The sequence below is a fragment of the Cygnus olor genome, chromosome 3 (genome assembly GCF_009769625.2).
Source record: "Cygnus olor isolate bCygOlo1 chromosome 3, bCygOlo1.pri.v2, whole genome shotgun sequence".
NCBI lineage: Eukaryota > Metazoa > Chordata > Aves > Anseriformes > Anatidae > Cygnus > Cygnus olor.
Genome location: NC_049171.1, coordinates 31,856,150 through 31,872,654, shown reverse-complemented (window position 1 = coordinate 31,872,654; position 16,505 = coordinate 31,856,150). Strand labels below are relative to the sequence as shown.

The 16,505-nt window shown below is 47.1% G+C and overlaps 1 long non-coding RNA gene across 4 annotated transcripts in view; it reads left to right on the top strand.

Moving 5' to 3' along the window:
- The first annotated feature begins 14,621 nt into the window (after window positions 1-14,621).
- The window catches only part of LOC121067765, a 65,956-nt gene continuing 64,072 nt past the window's right edge, over window positions 14,622-16,505 (top strand). For 2 of the 4 annotated variants that reach the window (XR_005818433.1, XR_005818432.1), the window contains exon 1: window positions 14,622-14,722. This is a non-coding gene — a long non-coding RNA (uncharacterized LOC121067765). Of the gene's footprint in view, window positions 14,780-15,748; window positions 16,357-16,505 lie in introns of those variants that run through there. The other 2 variants (XR_005818434.1, XR_005818435.1) reach the window with 2 other exon arrangements.

The window sequence follows — 16,505 nt, the reverse complement described above, 5'->3', positions numbered from 1 at the left end:
CATCGACCTTACTCCTGTAGTGCTAGTTCTGTGCGGGCCTGCCTTCTGAATCTTTGCTAGTTACAAGCAAGCAAAAATGTTCTCTGGGAGATGTAGGGCGTCACTGCTTGGAAATATGCTTTTATTTTTTTCAGTGTGCTACTTTGTCCTATGTTTTAGCTGTCTCTGGGGTGGTTTTCACTGACTTTGAAATCTATCTTGGCAAAGTTTAGTGGCACTCACTGTTTTGCTTGTTTCTCTTTTGGTATGCTTTTTCTTTGATATGCTCTGATAAATATTTGCTGTGGGACAGATTTCAATCTTGGTTACGTCAGTCTAAATTAAAAGTGCAGTCACTAAGGTCCATGATTGCACTAGAGGAAGTGAAATCAGACATGGGTTGGCCTGTCCGAAGCCAGCATCTCTGCGAGCATTCAAAAGGCCTTCCCTAATGAGAGGGGAAAGATAAGGACAGAGAGTGTGGTATGGGAAGTAATGGGGGAAAGCAGGACTCTGATCTCAGGCACTGTCAGAGTGAAAAGATGCCCAGGGAAACAGTTAAATGCATACGCTGGGAAATAAGTAGGTGTCAAATGAGTCACGTAAAGGAATCTGAGATCACGCAGATAAGGGTGAGCGAAGACTCAGTTGGTTTTAGAGGTGTAAACCAAGAGCGAGGGGAATCTCATTTTCCTTTCCAACCCACTCCTCGCTCTCAGGTTTTTGGGGGCACATCTGTACCCCGCAGCCTTTGTGCGAATGAGCTTCGCCGGGGCCTGGCCACGTGGGCTTTTACTGGAGTTATTTTTAACATTCTCGCCTTTTGGCCTTTAAAATTCTCCTTGGAAGGAGCCGTCCCGCTCTCCTTGCAGCTCCTCCGTAAGTCCTTTTCTGCCGGGGATGTTACCGGTTACGGCACAGTCGGCATGGGCTTAGCCCTCCAGCGCTGCACTTTTGACCCTTCCCTGCTAGGGCTTTGCTCCAGCCCGAGCTATGGCAACGCACGGCAGCGTGCAGCTTAGTAAATACTCAGCTGCTTCTAGGCTCCGTGGCTCTGCCCTGCCCTGCCGGCTCGCGGCATAGCAGCCCCTGTGCTTAGCAACCCGGCTGCCCTCACAGCGTTGCCCCCATTCACCACAGTGAGTGTTTCAAGACTTTCCTGGTGATAACGCACACCCTTGTGCAGGTTTGGGTCATCTGCCAGCCACGGCCTGTGATAGCAACTGTACGACAGCAGAGCCACCAGGGCTGGCTAGGAAGGGAGACAAAACCCAGAGCCACGACTGATTTCCGCAGGTACTAACGAGCGCAAAGCTAATGTACATAGCAGTAAACTTAGGCCTTACTGTTTTAGCACGTGCCTTTTCTCAGCAATTTCCAAATGTCCACTCAGAAGCAGTTTCTACAATAATTAAGGTACTTCGTCTCCTTTGGGCTGGAAAAGTGTTTAGTTTCCTGGGTCACAGGTGCTCTCATGTCCTCTGTACGTGGAACTCATTTGCTTCACAGAGGAGGGATACAGCCAATACCTCGCTCCTTTCCTGTATTACAGAAGATAATCTGAGTTTTGTTTAAAAACAAACAAAAAAGACTGGTAAAAACTCCTGAGTAAAGCCACAAGAAAAGTCTTTTGTCTCACCTCAGGTATCCCTTCTGAGATCCCTGGCAAGGAGTATGGCTCAGCTAAGGCCCTAGTGAGATGATCATTCAGAAATGAAAAGTCAGTGGAACGTGAAATCCAGCATGATTTTAAGTATTTTAAAACATACAGTCTTGCCTCCCAAATAAACAGGTCCTTCTCTCCATTATTTCTGCATTAAGTCAGTAACTTCTGAGGAAGTAGCCTCTATTTGTGCCACTGACAGAATGAAAATGAGGACATTCTCTGAGAGAAAAAAAGCCGAACCATTTCTTAAATAAATCAGTTTTAACATATTTAAGAAGGGAAAAAAAAAAAAAAAAGCCATTACCGTGGCAGATACCCGTGTGGCTTCTGTGCTGCCACCAGGCTGCGTCTGGAATGTCGAGGGGGCTGGGGTGAGGTCTTCTGATGGAGAACAGACCCAAAATTTCAGCTCCAAAGATACACGGCTTATATTTTCCCAGAGACAAACCTGGAGAAGTCTCGCATGTAAGGATAGTATTTCTGTAACAATTCACGTCTTCAGAGAAGCACACTGAAGCTGTGAACTGATCTGCGCAACTCTTCGGTGGAGGAGATAGTTCATTGTATTTGAACTGCTTTATCTCTGGTGAGCACGCAGGGAGATTAAACAGCTACTCTGGGGCCACCGCATGCATCTGAGGCAGGGCCAAGATCAGGATATTGATTTCTGGCCTCTGCAGTCCCAGGCTCAGTTCACTACATTATGTTGTTTTTACCGATAACGTTTAGACAAATAGATCTTGACATACCAGAAGCATAGTAGCCTCTCAGTAAATTGAGCAGGGCTTTAGCTGTTCAATTCCTTTGATTTGTGTGTGCTTCATGCTTGTTCCCAGTAATTTCAGCAACTATTGTATATTTACAGTGAAAGTCGCTTCTAGCCTGAAGCATACTAGACTTCTTTTTCTCGTAAAGCAGACATAAGCCTAATCATCATGCATTTCCTTCTTGTCAGCTCGAGATCTGCAAATATGTTACTCAAAGAAAATTTGCTTCATTCCTCTTAAAAATAAACATTGGTGGGGATTCTCAGTCCTAACCAACTGTAGCTTGTCGCTCCTGCTGTTCCCTTGGTTGAGATGGAAGTCAGAAAAATGGGAAAAGTCCCACAGACCCAAAGTTCAAATGCTTTTAATGAAATTGCCAGATGTTGTCTTCAGATACTCAGTTTCTGATAGCCGAAAGCCTAAAAAAATGCGAGGATATATCTGAAAGCTAGAATAAATTCTACAAAGGCAATAATTCAGGTATTTTTTCTATTACAAAACTGCTCTCCAAATATCTACAACAGTGTAAGAACATTGCCAATTGCTACAACCCGATAAATCTCAGAAATACCTGAGCCTGGTTAGATGCAGACCAGAATCTTTGTTCTGTCCTTCTAAACTCCAGGTATCTCATTTGCAGCTAAAAAAGCCCTCTGCTTGCTCTTTTGGAGTGTACTTGAAGTTTGGCAGCCCTACAAAAAATGTACTGGTGTTTAAAACACGTCAAGTTATCTAACAGCATTCTCCACCCTTCTTTGTTACTTGATGCAGTAGCACGATGTCATTTGTCAGAGAGCCAAAACTGGAGACATGCTGAATATGTGAGTACCAAGGAAGTGGTTTCCTTAGCAATAACAGGCATGTGAAAGTCAAAACTTCCTTTCCTCCTCATGTGACCTTTTTCAAAGCAATTCAGATAGGGGACAATAGAAGTGAATTCCAGGCACCCACAGTGTTCCTGCATTGCCAGACAATGATTTGCCAAACAGCCGAGTTATCTTACCTTTTTATTGAGGTAAAATTATATTTTTCTTGAGCTGTTCTCCACTAGGCATTTTGTGTGTTCGTGTGTACTATGCAGTTTTTTTCCTGAAATGAAAATTGCCTAAAGCCATAGAAACAAATATATAGAAAATTGCTTGGCAATTTTCTTGCCAATGTGGACCGAAAAGTTTGTTATGCATAAAATCTCAAATCCTTTCTCTTGAGAGGAAATGATGGCCTGAAAACTCTTACCGGTTGGTTTTAAGAGCTGGAACTCCCTGGATGCAGTACCAAGCACTGACGATACTTCACCCGTTTTCTGTATGGTGAAAAACGCCATTCCTTGTGAAAATCTGAAGAAAGAGAGAGAGGGAGTTGATTTATGAAGGCAGACAAAAGGGAGATGGCATTCACCTCGCCCATCCTGCACGCGAGCGCGGTATCAGTCCCCTGTTGCTATTCTTATCCTGCCTGGCGCAGACGTACCTCATCCCTAGGGACAGTAGCGATAGCCAGAAGTACCAACACAAAGCCCTCTGCCCAAAAATTCTCAAGTATTTTATAAAAGCAGTTACTAAATTTAAACCTGGCCTCTCTAGTGAGGTAGGGAACTATTAGCCCCATTTTTCCAGCTAAGGGACAATGCAGCAGATAGTTGTCAAAGCGGCAGAGAAAGTTCCTGTTGGAGCTGGAAGTAGAAGCTCAGCAACTTGTAACTTGTGAGAAACAGGCCTGGATCCCCAGGAGTCAAGGAAGGCTTGGGTGTTAGAGTCCTCCTGGCTTCGCTGTGCCCAGCTGCCCGCTACCTGTCCTGGTCCCTCACCGCCGCAGCCCGCGTGCACATCCCCGGCAATTGGCAGAGAAGGGATCCTCCGATCCTCGGGGACCACTGATTTCGTGTGTGTTTGTTTGTTTTTCTGTTGATTTCAGGATTTAGTCTTCAACTCCAGAAGAGTTTTATTTTTTATTTTTTAGAAATGAGCTATAAAATGTGGATGGCTGGGTTTGGAGCTGGTCCCGCCAGGCAGGAGAAGCAATCTGACAGGAGACAGTTCAGCTGAAGATGTCTGCGAATCTGGGGCAGGGATGTGGCACAGATTTGGAGCCTCAATGTCTGGAAGAAAATAGGCAAGCCATCTGCTCCCACAGGGTCTGGTGCGTTGGTGCTTTGTGCCAGTTCCACCAAGGCAAAGCTTATTGTGTAGCCAAGCATTCATGTCCAGCAGAGTGTGTAAGTACCTGTGGTGAGTCGTCGCATGAAATCCCAGGCTAGCCTTGGCAAAATGTCATAGCAAGCACGTTCACGTTTAATGCCAGGAGCTACACAATCGCTGTGCGATACTCCTGTGGTTTCTGAGAGAGGGCTGTCGAGAGGACGCTTGAGAAAGGGTGCTGGTGCTCTGTCCTCAGGCGGGCAGGCAGCAGCAGCCTCTGGCGCCGAGTCAGTGCCCGGGGGGGTGGCATTCACACTGACTTCTCATTACACCCTCAAAGCCGGAAGGCAGGCATGACCAGAAACAAGGAGAGGCAAATAATAAACAGACAAAACTGTGTGGAACAATTGCAGTGAGTCTTTCTGGGTTCTAGATGTTAGCCCAGCACTGGAGATCTGGAGGACCAGGGCTGTGCTTCCCATGGGAGGGCGAGCAGCCGTCAGGGCCTGCACCACACTGTGAGCCACACGGCGGCTGTTGGAGGCGGGGATCCTGTCAGCAGAAGGCTTAAAGAGTGACGCAAAGGTGGAGGAGCAGCCCAGAAAACACTCTCCAGCAGAGGACAGGCAGCGAGGGGCTGCCCACAGGCCCATCCAAGGGCAACTGCACCCGCAAGGATGAGGGGACTCGGCCACAGGGCCCCAGGTCCCCTGGGCCAGGCTGGGGACAGGGCAGGTGCAGGCCAGCCAGGAGGCTACGAAGCCTGTGCCAACACCACTGTGCCACCACCATTGGAGACACATCCAAACCTTAAAGGCTCGGGATCTGCAGCGGGCTGGCCACAAAGACCAAAGCAAGGAAGGGAAGGCTGGCCCGAAGGCAAGGCGCCGGGAGCTGAGAGGAAGGGCTGCAAGGGAGGCTGGCGGAGGTGGCACCAAGCCGCCTGCTTGGGGCTAACTGCTGTGGCTCAGGGATAGCCCTCCCATCAAAAAAATTTAAATAATTTAATTTTTAAATAAATAAAGGGTTTAAAAATACAGCTTCGCTGCCCCGTAATTACCCAGGGTAGAGCAGACGGCAGGGCAGCTGTCAGGTGCCATGGCATGATGCACTATTTCCAGCGACTCCGCAGAAGTGCCACAGGACGATATTCTCAGCTGCACCTTGCTAATTAATGGCATTTTTTCATTCCCTTTTGCTTTGTACATGTTAAGGCAGGCTTTATTTCTCTTTGCGTGTCATTTAGCTTGATAAATACCATTGAAAAATGACTTGACAAATGTTTAAGTGAAGATTATTTCTAAGTATGTGTTCCTTTGGGGGAAAAGCTGGCCAAATGTCTTCCGACCTGTTCTTTCGTAGGACAGATAACACTCACAGGATATGCAAGCTCCTCCTGTGTAGTCCATTTTTTTCCCCATCGTTCTTGCATGTTTCAGTTTTACAATCATTCCCGTGGGCCACAATAAACCAAGATGTAAAGAAAATATATTCAGCATTATTTTGAAAAATAACAAGCTGTATCCTTTACAGGAAATTTGGGGTTGAGGCATACTGTACACGTTTTTGTCATGTTCTTTTTTCTCACTGAACAGGGGCATATTTCAACCACCAGAGCACTTGCTGATATGATTTAATTAATAAATCAGATTTCAGATTCTGTGGCAGCAGAGTCATTTTGACAGGGCTGCCTTTCAACATGCTGTCCTGCTGCTGAAAGATCCACTGGTGAATGCAACATTTGTCTCAGGCACTGAGGAGAGCACTGACCCGACACAAGCAGCACTGCCCAGCGCTCAGAGCTTGTCATCGTGAGTTGCTTCCACAGCCGCCCATTCACAACCTTGCTGAATAAACACAGGTATTAAATTATTCAGCTGATGGAAAAAAAAAAAAAAAAAGGAAAAAAAAAGCATTTTGCATTCAAATCTGTGTACTATGAGGTTTCTAGGCTTCACTTTTTGAAGAGTGCATTTTAACAAAACTCTGGCACCTAGGAGATGAGCATGCAAGCTGTGGCAGTACTTTGTGGCATAGAAATTACCTGGCTATTCCACACAACTGTGCGTTCTGCTTAGTGTGCTTTTGAAACCTACTCTGAAATGACTATGAAAGTAATTATAATCAAGCAGATTGCTCTGGATCTGGACGAGCTGCTCCAGGTGAAATCCCAGCAAAAGGGACCCTCCAGTGGCTATGAATAAGGTTGGGATGCAGAGCCAAGGGTGGGAAGCACAGATGCGGGTGGGATGTGGAGACAAGGGGCTGAGCAGAGGCATAGCATTGGTTGCACCCTTCCTCCCAGCACAGACACACAGCCTTGCCTCTTTACAGTGCATCTCCAGGTCCTTTAGTGCCTGAGAGCCAGCAGATACCTAGCAGGCTGACTGAAGTAAAAAGCACCCAGGCAGAGAAGCAACAGAGAGAGAACTTTTCTAATGATTAACCTGAAAACACGCAATTGCCCATACAGTGTATTTTCTCTTGTGGACAGCTGAAGGACGCACAGAAATTCAGAATCTCTGTCACTGCTACTACAGAGACCTGACAAACTGGTTCATTACCAGTTCTACAGGTGTAACGTGGATATGGATCTCCTATCTTTGGTTTCAGTTGTTCTTGGTGTTCATCGCTCTGTGAGGCAGTTTTGTTCCTGTTTCTAGTTCAATCTTCCTTTGCTCCGATCCGTCCCATGGGCAGTCTCTGTGAAGAACACCTGCCTCTCCTGAACCATTTTCCATCCGCAGATCTCCACAGACTTTACCAAAAGAGAAGAAATGGACGGAATGAGGCAGATTTGTGGCAGTAGGCAGGGGCAGATGGGTAGCACTGGGGCTAAATGGATCGTGGTCAAGAGGAACAGGTGGAAGAGGCATCATGTGAAACAGTGGGGCTGGTCCTGGAGTGATAACCAAGCTTCCTAAACCTTATGCAGCTGCCACAACCTCTGAAACCCACGAAGCAGACCCCCTTTTGTGCTGGTCCACCTATGGAGAATAAGGTATTGCTATAAGCAAACACACACTCCTTCAAGTAGCTGTGGTTTCTACGGTGAACCTACAGGTTTCAACCCCTCTGTGCCAGTATCACACAAGTATCACAGTGATGATTTGGGGTTTTTCTCCCCCAGTTTTTAAAGAGAATGACTTATAAAAGCTACATTGGAAGAAAGCCATAAAATCAAGTGCTCACATGTTATGAAATGTAAGAATTACAGTTGTGGTCTCTAATTCAACTCTTTTTTTTGTCACCACATGATACAATCTTTAATTACATTCCACCAGCTAAACTGTAAGAAAAATGTTACTGCCTACTTTTACTGGCAATTTACTGTAGAAAATAATATGCTAAACACGAATGACATGTTCAGCGATTTAATATTACGAAAGTAATAATGCAACAGATTATTGTGGTGTTACCTGTTCGCTCCTCGTACTGCATTTTCCGTAAAAATGTTTTAGTGAACAGCATGGAAATTCTGAAGCTTGGAAGCATCTTTTGGCAAAAAAAAAAAAGACATTTAGTCCATAAGAAAACAAACTCAGGAAAGGGCAAAAGCTGTGGACTCATTACTTTGCTTTCTTGTCCCCGACATTCAGCTAAAGAGGAGAAGCTTTATGAAACTTGTTTGATAAGTAATTGTGAGCTGAGCAGCCTGCATTGCAAAACAGAGTTATCAGTTTGTGCTGTTTGATGTTCGATGACACCTCCCCAACATATAGATGGCCCCGATCCTTAAGAGCTTATGCATGGCACGTAAGATAAAATTACACGGGTGAGGAAAGTGCATGGCAAAGAAAGGGCAGCTTACCAGGCTGATCTTGCTGCTGCCATCAGTGGCACCCATTCCCAGGGCTGTCCCTGTACACAACCCAAGTCTCAGCTGGGCAAAATTAAACACATTTATGACAGGCAAAAAATGAGTAAATCCTAGTTCCTGTGATACAGTATTTCATGTTCTCCCTTCTTTTGTTTCAGCACCCACCTCTACTCCAAATTTTAATTATTTAGTAAATTATATTTTTAGTATTTTCTGGTCTATTCCTGGTAAAAAGTGCAAAGAGCTAAAGACTTTTACTGTTCTCTTATGATATTACACATGCAACTTTTTGCATTTAAATAAATATACAAGATCTCATAGCAGGAGAAATTCTGTCTGTATCTTCAGAGACATTTACTAGCAATATTTTTAGTTAAAATCTAAATGTTTGCCTTTGAGTACTAGACTTTCTTGCTCTTTACTAATACTACATGGTATTAACTAAAATGTCCTGTTGCTTTTGGCAAGACAACTTAAGGGGGAAAGTCTCACCTGGCCTGCTGCTGGTCCTCTTAACCCCACGGTAATGCTCTTGGATTAGTAGCACAAGGTCGCGATCTCCTCTGGTACAAGAGTGGCCAAGCCAGGCCCTTTGTTCTTTAAACAACGATTCAAAGTCACGTTGCCCTTATTGTCGGCCTTCAGAACTAAAGATTTTCCTCATGCCTGGCTTCACTTTGACTTCATGGCTAAGGTTTCAGCTAACGATGCTATCAGACAATAGTGGAACACAATTGAAAACAACTACTGGAAAAGTCTTTACCCTGCTCCAGAGCTGCCAGGTTAGGAGAAAAGGAGAGTTTTAACACCTACTGTGAGGCAAACACAGCTACTGAAGCTACCAGGCCTGTATCTGTATATACATCTGCTCACTACTCACTAAGTTTCTTGTTGTTTCAAATAGGAATTGCAAATGGTTTGATAACCTGGCCTGAAAATATTCAGAGCTTCTGCATCTTTTGAGAATTGGCTATGATCTTTTATTTTTAGCTCTTTTAACTGCAGCATTTCTTTGGAATTGAAAGCAATCTCTTAGTACATAGCACACCAGCTATGCCAGAACATTTTTTTTCTTGTTGTTCTGTGTGAACTCAGCTCATATCAACATTCAGACACGTAAGTCACCAAACGTGTATCTAGAGGGAGTGCTGAATGCGTGCTGCAGTGCACCCTGTGGTCCCCAGTCATCCTAGTTAGGAGGCTGTCCGTCTGCTTTGCAAGCCTGGATCTGCTTCTTGGAGAAAAATAAAAGAAAAAAAAGAGAAGGAAAATGTGTGAAAAGATGTCTGAGAAAACCTAATCACCCTCTACATAAACACTAAAATTTAAGTTGAGGAGGTAAGCAGAAAATTGCCATTTTACAATTGAACTTTCATTTGGAGCAAAGAGTGGTGGGACGTCCCTGCTGACATATCCTATTGGCATACTTCCTATTAAGGCCTAGAAAAAGAACAACTGTTTTCATAATGTTCTGTCCTCAAATGGGAAAATTTAATATTACCGTCATTCCTGGATGCACCAGAGCATGGATCTCTCATTATCCAGAACAGAACGAATGGGAAGTGTGCGCAGGACAAAACAAGTGTCAGCAGCTAGACAGCTGATGGATGACGGCTCCTGCTTATTTCATTCCTAACAGCCTCGATGTTCCTGTATTCTTTGCCTAATCCGTGTCCGTTGCCCAGCTGTCCTCACCCCTCTGCAGTTTAGATCATTGACTTTTTGGGCTAGGGACAAGCTCTTGACAGCCTGGTATCTGATGGAACAGAACCACAAATCAAACAGCAGGGTGAGTCCGCGGGAGCAGAAGTGAGCCCTACCTGTTAATTTTTACCCCAGAATGTCCACTAGTTGAAAACATCAGTGTAAAATTGAGCAGACCTCAAGTTTGGTTCCGCACATGAAGAAAATCATTGCACTGCCCAACCAAAATTTCCGGGGGGAGCAGTCATATGCCTCCACAGTCAGTACATCGTTATCTAGCCATTTTGTTAGGGAACTTTGGCCTTTTTTGTTAGCATATACTTCTTTTACAATGTTGGATGGAGTTAAACCATGGTATTAATAATTACAGAGAAAGAGAAGAGACCACGGTATTAATAATTACAGAGAGAGAAGAAGGTAACTGGGGATATTATGGGCATCCCCCGAGGCACTAACTAGAATCTTGTCGGATACATCAAGAGGAATATTTTTGTAGTTGAGACCTGAAGTTTAAAAATCACTTCTGAAGTGTAGTAGTATCTTCTAAGTTATTTTAATTTTGCTTTGAACACCAGAGAGATGAAAATGCAAGACAACAACCCTGTTACTCTGATTATGTTTTATCTGAAGGCTATACGATGCGTAGTATACTGCTCCCTGATGGTAACTCATGGTGAGCATGATAAAATTGTGGAACTGGACATTTGCTGCTGTTTACCAGCTCAGCCACTTGAAAAAGCTGCCTGTTGTGCTTTCAAAGACACCCAGAACTCAGGACAACAGTGGAGGGCAAAGACCTAACCTCTATCCCCCAAACATTACATACTCATATTACATATCCTGCAGATGAGGAGACGTTGTTTAAATGGAGAAGAAAATGAAATTTGGAAGAGTGTGTTTTGTTTTGTTTTTTTTTTTTTTTTTTTTTTCTTTTTCTGAATTATTGTTTCCATCAGGAATGAAATGGCAGAACTGCCCAACCCTAGTCTGATGCACTAAGCAGGTTCATTACAGACGTATCCAGCAGCCAACCCACGTCAGTTCCTCCCGGTCTAGACATCATCAGACTGAGAGTTGGGAGCTGCACCGAAAGCTGGACTGGGCAGAAAATCATTTTGCATCGCTGAAGTGTGCTGCTTGGAGGAGCACCTAGCTGTGTGACTCTTTCAGCACACACATTCACTTCTGGAGTAAGAGCACTGGTGGAACACCAGTTTCCCCCCACAAGCTCAGGCTATACAGGCCATGCTGCTCAGCAGCAGAGCATCGGGCAGAGCACATAGCTTGGAGGGGTGTTTGCTTGCGACTGGAACAGCGAGAGAAGGGGCAGAGACGAGCAGTCACAGCTGCAAGGGAAGGGTGGAAAACGCTGGCCTGAGGGAAACCTGAGGAGTTTCGACCGACTTTCCGGTCGAAAACAGACTGGGAGAAAGCTGGGAATGGTGAATAAATATTGAAGCAGGTATACTCTTCTACAAGGAAGCAGAGCTCCGTCAGCGACATTCCCAACTCTACCCTTGGCTTTCCGATGGAAATAATCTGTGACGCCACATTTCATGAGTTTGGATCAAAAGGGGCAACATGATTATCACTGGTTTTACCCTTAATGTTGCAGTGTGTTTGTCCTGCATTAAAAAATACAATAAATGCCTGTGCTTTTTCTTCTTCCCAGCCTCCCACACTGCAGCTCTGCCGCAGATCAGCTGCCATGCAGGGCAGGTAACTCTTACTTCCAAATGTCTTGTTTAATCTCCTTCCCTTCTGTTCAGCTTCCCTTACAGTACAATAAACCCCCGACTTTATCCACCAGCCTGTGTGTATACATTAGGTCCACAACCTTGTTTGTATTTCTGGTGACCTCTGGGGAGAATATATCAACACTTCTTCATCTCACTTACAGCAATGAGAATGAGTAAAACACGGTTGTTATGTCTTTGAGCAATGGATTGGATGAGGAAGTTATCTTGGTAATTAAAAAAAAAAAACAACCCCCCCCCCACCCCCAAGGACTCTGAATGGCTTCTCTATTAATCACTACAAGGACACCATTGACTTACTGCATTTGTGAGAAACATGCCCGTAACAAAGTAGACACTTTTCTTCCTAACTCAGAGGGCATGTCCTTTGGCAGCTTGTAACAGCTTTCCCTCAGAGATATTGCAGCAATAAAATGTGACTGAAAACATCTAGTAAATATAACCCCGCAAAACTTAAATACATAATTGAATCTCATATGTTTACTGAGATGTTTTAAGTGTGAAACAGTAACATTCGGCTCGTCCAACGCCAGCAAGGTTGGGCCCACCTGGCCTTCTCATCCATCCAGCTGGGCGCTAAAGCCTGCGGAGAGCAGCAGTGCCCATCCCTGCTCTGAGCCACAGCAACGGTGAGATGAAATGCTAACACAAACCTCCTCCCCGGCGCGAGTGGCTTATGAAATGTTGTTCTCATGTTTGAAACAGTTTATGAGCAGGAACACGGCCAAATACCACTGCTCAGTCAGCGGCAGCTCATAAAGCCGCTGCAAGTCACCTGTGTGTCTGTTGTGACCGGTGGACACCTCATTTTACCCTTGTATCGGGAAGCTGGGAATGGCTATTGCAGGAGGGATTATGCATCTGAGCAGAACCAATACTTTTGCTCTGCTCTGCTGCTGAGATTTGGCTGAATCCTTGTGTAACTATTCCACATATAAATGCTAGGTTTCGTCCCGTCCAGTTTGAGCTGTGGGTTGGTGGGGTTAGGACCTAGGCTCTGTTCCTGAATTTGTGCGTAGCTATGACAGAAATACAAGCCTTACAAACAGTAATAATGCCTGAACTTCTGTGCTGAAAGGCCCAGGCATCAGGAAGGTAGCAAGTCCGCTCAACGAGTCATCTCTTAATTGAGAAACACAAATGTAGCCGTACCAACAACAAAATCTAAGCTAAGGCTGTGTTTTGAGCCACACAGCAGAGGATGCTTGTCCCCATGTGTGTATGCAATAATACTCAGCTCTCTGGTGAAAAGGGTGAGAAGGAAGGACGTCCATGTCCTGCATGGGAGAAAAGGAGAAAATCCAAGTTCAGCCAAATCTATATTCATGAATTCTAATTCTGATGACTCTCCCACGTCCCCCAGATGTAGCATACGGCATGTTGGCTGGTGTTAGCTGCTGTTACTCTTACATTTATAGTATGAGACTCTTACTATGGCAATCTTCATCTGAGGGCAGGAGTCACATAAGATGTTCTTCAAAGATGGGGGGAAAGCAGCACAGGCTGCCCACCAGTGCCCTCTCACAGCTGGTGGTCAAGCTCAGCAGGAAGCAATTGCAGCCCAGTGGTCTGCCACTGCTAGTCACTAAGGATTTAGAGCAAATTTATTAGGAAAACATAATTAAAAAAGTGGAAATAAGTGGAAAGTGGGATAAAATGCAAGAAGAAACTGGCTGAAGGACAATGTCACAGAGGGAGCGTTCCCTCGCGGCAGGAAGATCCAGAAGATCAGGCATTTGACAGACCTAAAGCTTAACATTTGCATCCATGACCTTGGCACCGGATGTCAGAGCACACTGGTGAAGTTTCCCAGTGACAGAGCTGGGAGGCACAGTCTGGAGAAAGGAGGATCAGGAGAGCCTAAAAAAACATTTGTCTGAACTTGAAGACTGGAATAATTTGAAGTAAGTTCAATCTACAAGCAACAAGGTTATATGTTCTGAGGTTAAAGAACAAATACATCCAGTGCTTGGGTGTATAGTTATGACTTACTGGGCAGGAATGAGTGGAGTTTATTTGTGGATCACCAAATGAGCGTGATACAGTCATGGGAAAGGCAACAAGACTTCACAGTTGTGGCTTTCATCTGATCAATTTCATCACTATTAGAGAGCGTTCAAAGGAGGGCAATGGAGATGGTGAAGGGTCTGGAGGGGAAGGTGTGTGAGGAGTGGCTGAGGTCCCTTGGTTTGTCCAGAGCAGGCTGAGGGGAGGCCTCATAGCGGCCTGCCGCTCCCTCACGAGGGGAGCGGAGGGGCAGGCGCTGAGCTCTGCTCGCTGGGGACAGCGACAGGACCCGGCATGGAGCTGGGACAGGGGAGGGTGAGTGAATTTGATGACTTTATTAGGAGCGGGGTGACACAATTTATTATTAGGAACCGGGTAACGGCGGGGGCAACAGCGAAGCCACCACACCCGACACGGCCCCGGCTCTGTCGGGTCTGAGGGCTCTGCCGCTGCCTCCCCCTCATGCAGCCGCGGGCGGGGAGGCGGGGCCGTCCCTCCCCATTGGCTCTCCCCGCGGGACTCTCTCCTCTCCCCGCCGCCTCATTGGCCGGGGCCGCCCCTTTCCCCCTGCGCTCATTGGCGGAGCGGCACGGAATCCCCTCCGGCTGAACGGGGAGGGGGGGGGGCGGTCACCTGCGGCCGGGGCGGGGGGGGAACAAAGAACATGGCGGGGGGAGGAGGAGCGCGGCCGGCCCGGCCCGGCCCGGCTGGGGGGGGGGGGGGAGGCGGACAAAGCCCGGCCCGGCCCGGCCCGGCCCGGCCCCCCCCCGGCCCGGCCCCGCCCCCGCGGCCGGCAGCCGGCCCCCCGCGAGGCGGCGGGGAGCGGGGCGGCCGCACGGAGCCGCAAGTTTTGCCCGGAGTGGGAAAAGTTGGGCTCGGACGCGGTAAGGGGCGGCCGCGGGCACGGCGCCGGGCAGCGGCAGCGCGGCGAGGGGCTGCAGGTGCGGGCGCGGCGTGGGGCGGCCGCCGGCGGGGTGAGGGGTGCCGCGGGGCGACTTCGGGGGGTTTGCCTCCTGTTCCTTCCCCCCCCCCCCCTTCACCTTCCCCCCTTTTTTCCCTTTTTAACCCCTTTTTTCCCCTTTTCTTCTTTCCCTCTTTTCCCCTTTCCTTTTTTCTCCCCTTTTTTCCCCTTTTCTTTTTTTTCTCCTCTTTTTTCCCCTTGTCTTCCCCTCTTTCCCCTTTTCTTTTTTCCCTCTTCTTTCCCCTTTTCTTTTCCCCTTCCTTTTCGCCTTTTCTTTTTCCCCTTTCCCCCCTTTTCTTTTTTCTCCCCCTTTCCCCCCCCTTTCCCCCTCTTTTCTTTTTTAACCCCTTTTCTTTTTCCCTTTTTCCCCCCTTTTCATTTTTCCCCTTTTTTCCCTTTTCCTTTTTCCCCTCCCTTTTCTCCCCCCCCTTTTTCCCCTATTCTTCCCCCTCACTTTTTTCCCTTCTCCCCTTTTTTCCCCCCTTTTTTTCCTCTTTTCCTTTTCCTCTCCCCCTTCCCCCCCCCCCCTTTTTTCTTTTTTTTTTCTTTAAGTTTTTCCTTTTTTTTTTTTTCTCCCCCAAACTTGCTTTTTTTTCCCCCCCAAACCATCCAGCAGCAGGCTGGTCGGGGGCTCTCGCTGCCTCCCCCCATGAGCAGGAGCCGTGCCGTGCCGTGCCGGGCTTCCCCTGCCCCGTGCCGCGGCGGAGCTCCCCCCGAGCCACCCCCCTGCCGGCCCGAGCATCGCCGCGACACCCCCCCGGCCGAGCTTTACATCCGGGCAGCTCCATCGCGTCTCCGAAAGCCTCTTCTGCTGCTCACGTAGCGAGCGGCGAGACCTCCAGCCTCCCCACGCTCCTCTTGCCCCGCTTTGGGGAGAGGGGCGAGGAGCACCCCCAGCTAAGGCAGCGGCTGAGAGGCGGCCCGGCAGCCCCAGGAACCCAAATAACCCTTATTTCCTATAAAAAGATTAATTAGTTGGCATCCCTGCCTCTGCCCGTGCGAGCGCCGGGCGTGCGGAGCCGCTCACGGGTTTTGGCGGGCGCCGCGGCGCGCTGCCCGACCTTAAGAAGAATATCTCTTTAAAATGTGTTGACATTTAATTGACCTTTGAAAGTTCATTCTGTTAATCATCCTCAAAGCAGCTAACGCTATGGTTGACTGATCTGGTGTTCTTACGCTCGGCCGTGCTCGGCATATAAATTCTGCGGCATAATTGCTACTTATTGAGCAAGAGTTTCTTTTCTTCTCCCGAAAATGAAAAAAAAGTTTTCCTTCGCCTCTGGCTGGATACTACTTTCAGAGTTTTGAATCAAAATGCTTTCCTGTCATTAGTTGTTGTGAAGGGTGGGGCCTGTAGTTAGACAAGAAATTCCATGACTGAAACGCTGTTTTTCTCCTTCCTGAGGCCTCAAATAGGGCAAGGTAACCTTGAAGGTTACTTCTGTGCCTACTGCGAATCAAAACACAATGGCTCGCTCTTCTTTCCTCTGCGTTCCTCCTCTCAGCTCCAGCCGCTTTGGTGTGGAAGCCGGAGTTTGAAAGGGTCGATTGCAGAAGGTAACAGCCACCCTGCCCGAAATGATACCCCCCCCCCAAAAAAAAAAAAAAAAAAACGCAGAACAAATAGGAAAACCAACCAAAACCAACAAGACCAAACCACCTTGTCTCTCAAAGTCAAAGGTAGTAAATGGCTTAACACGCATAGC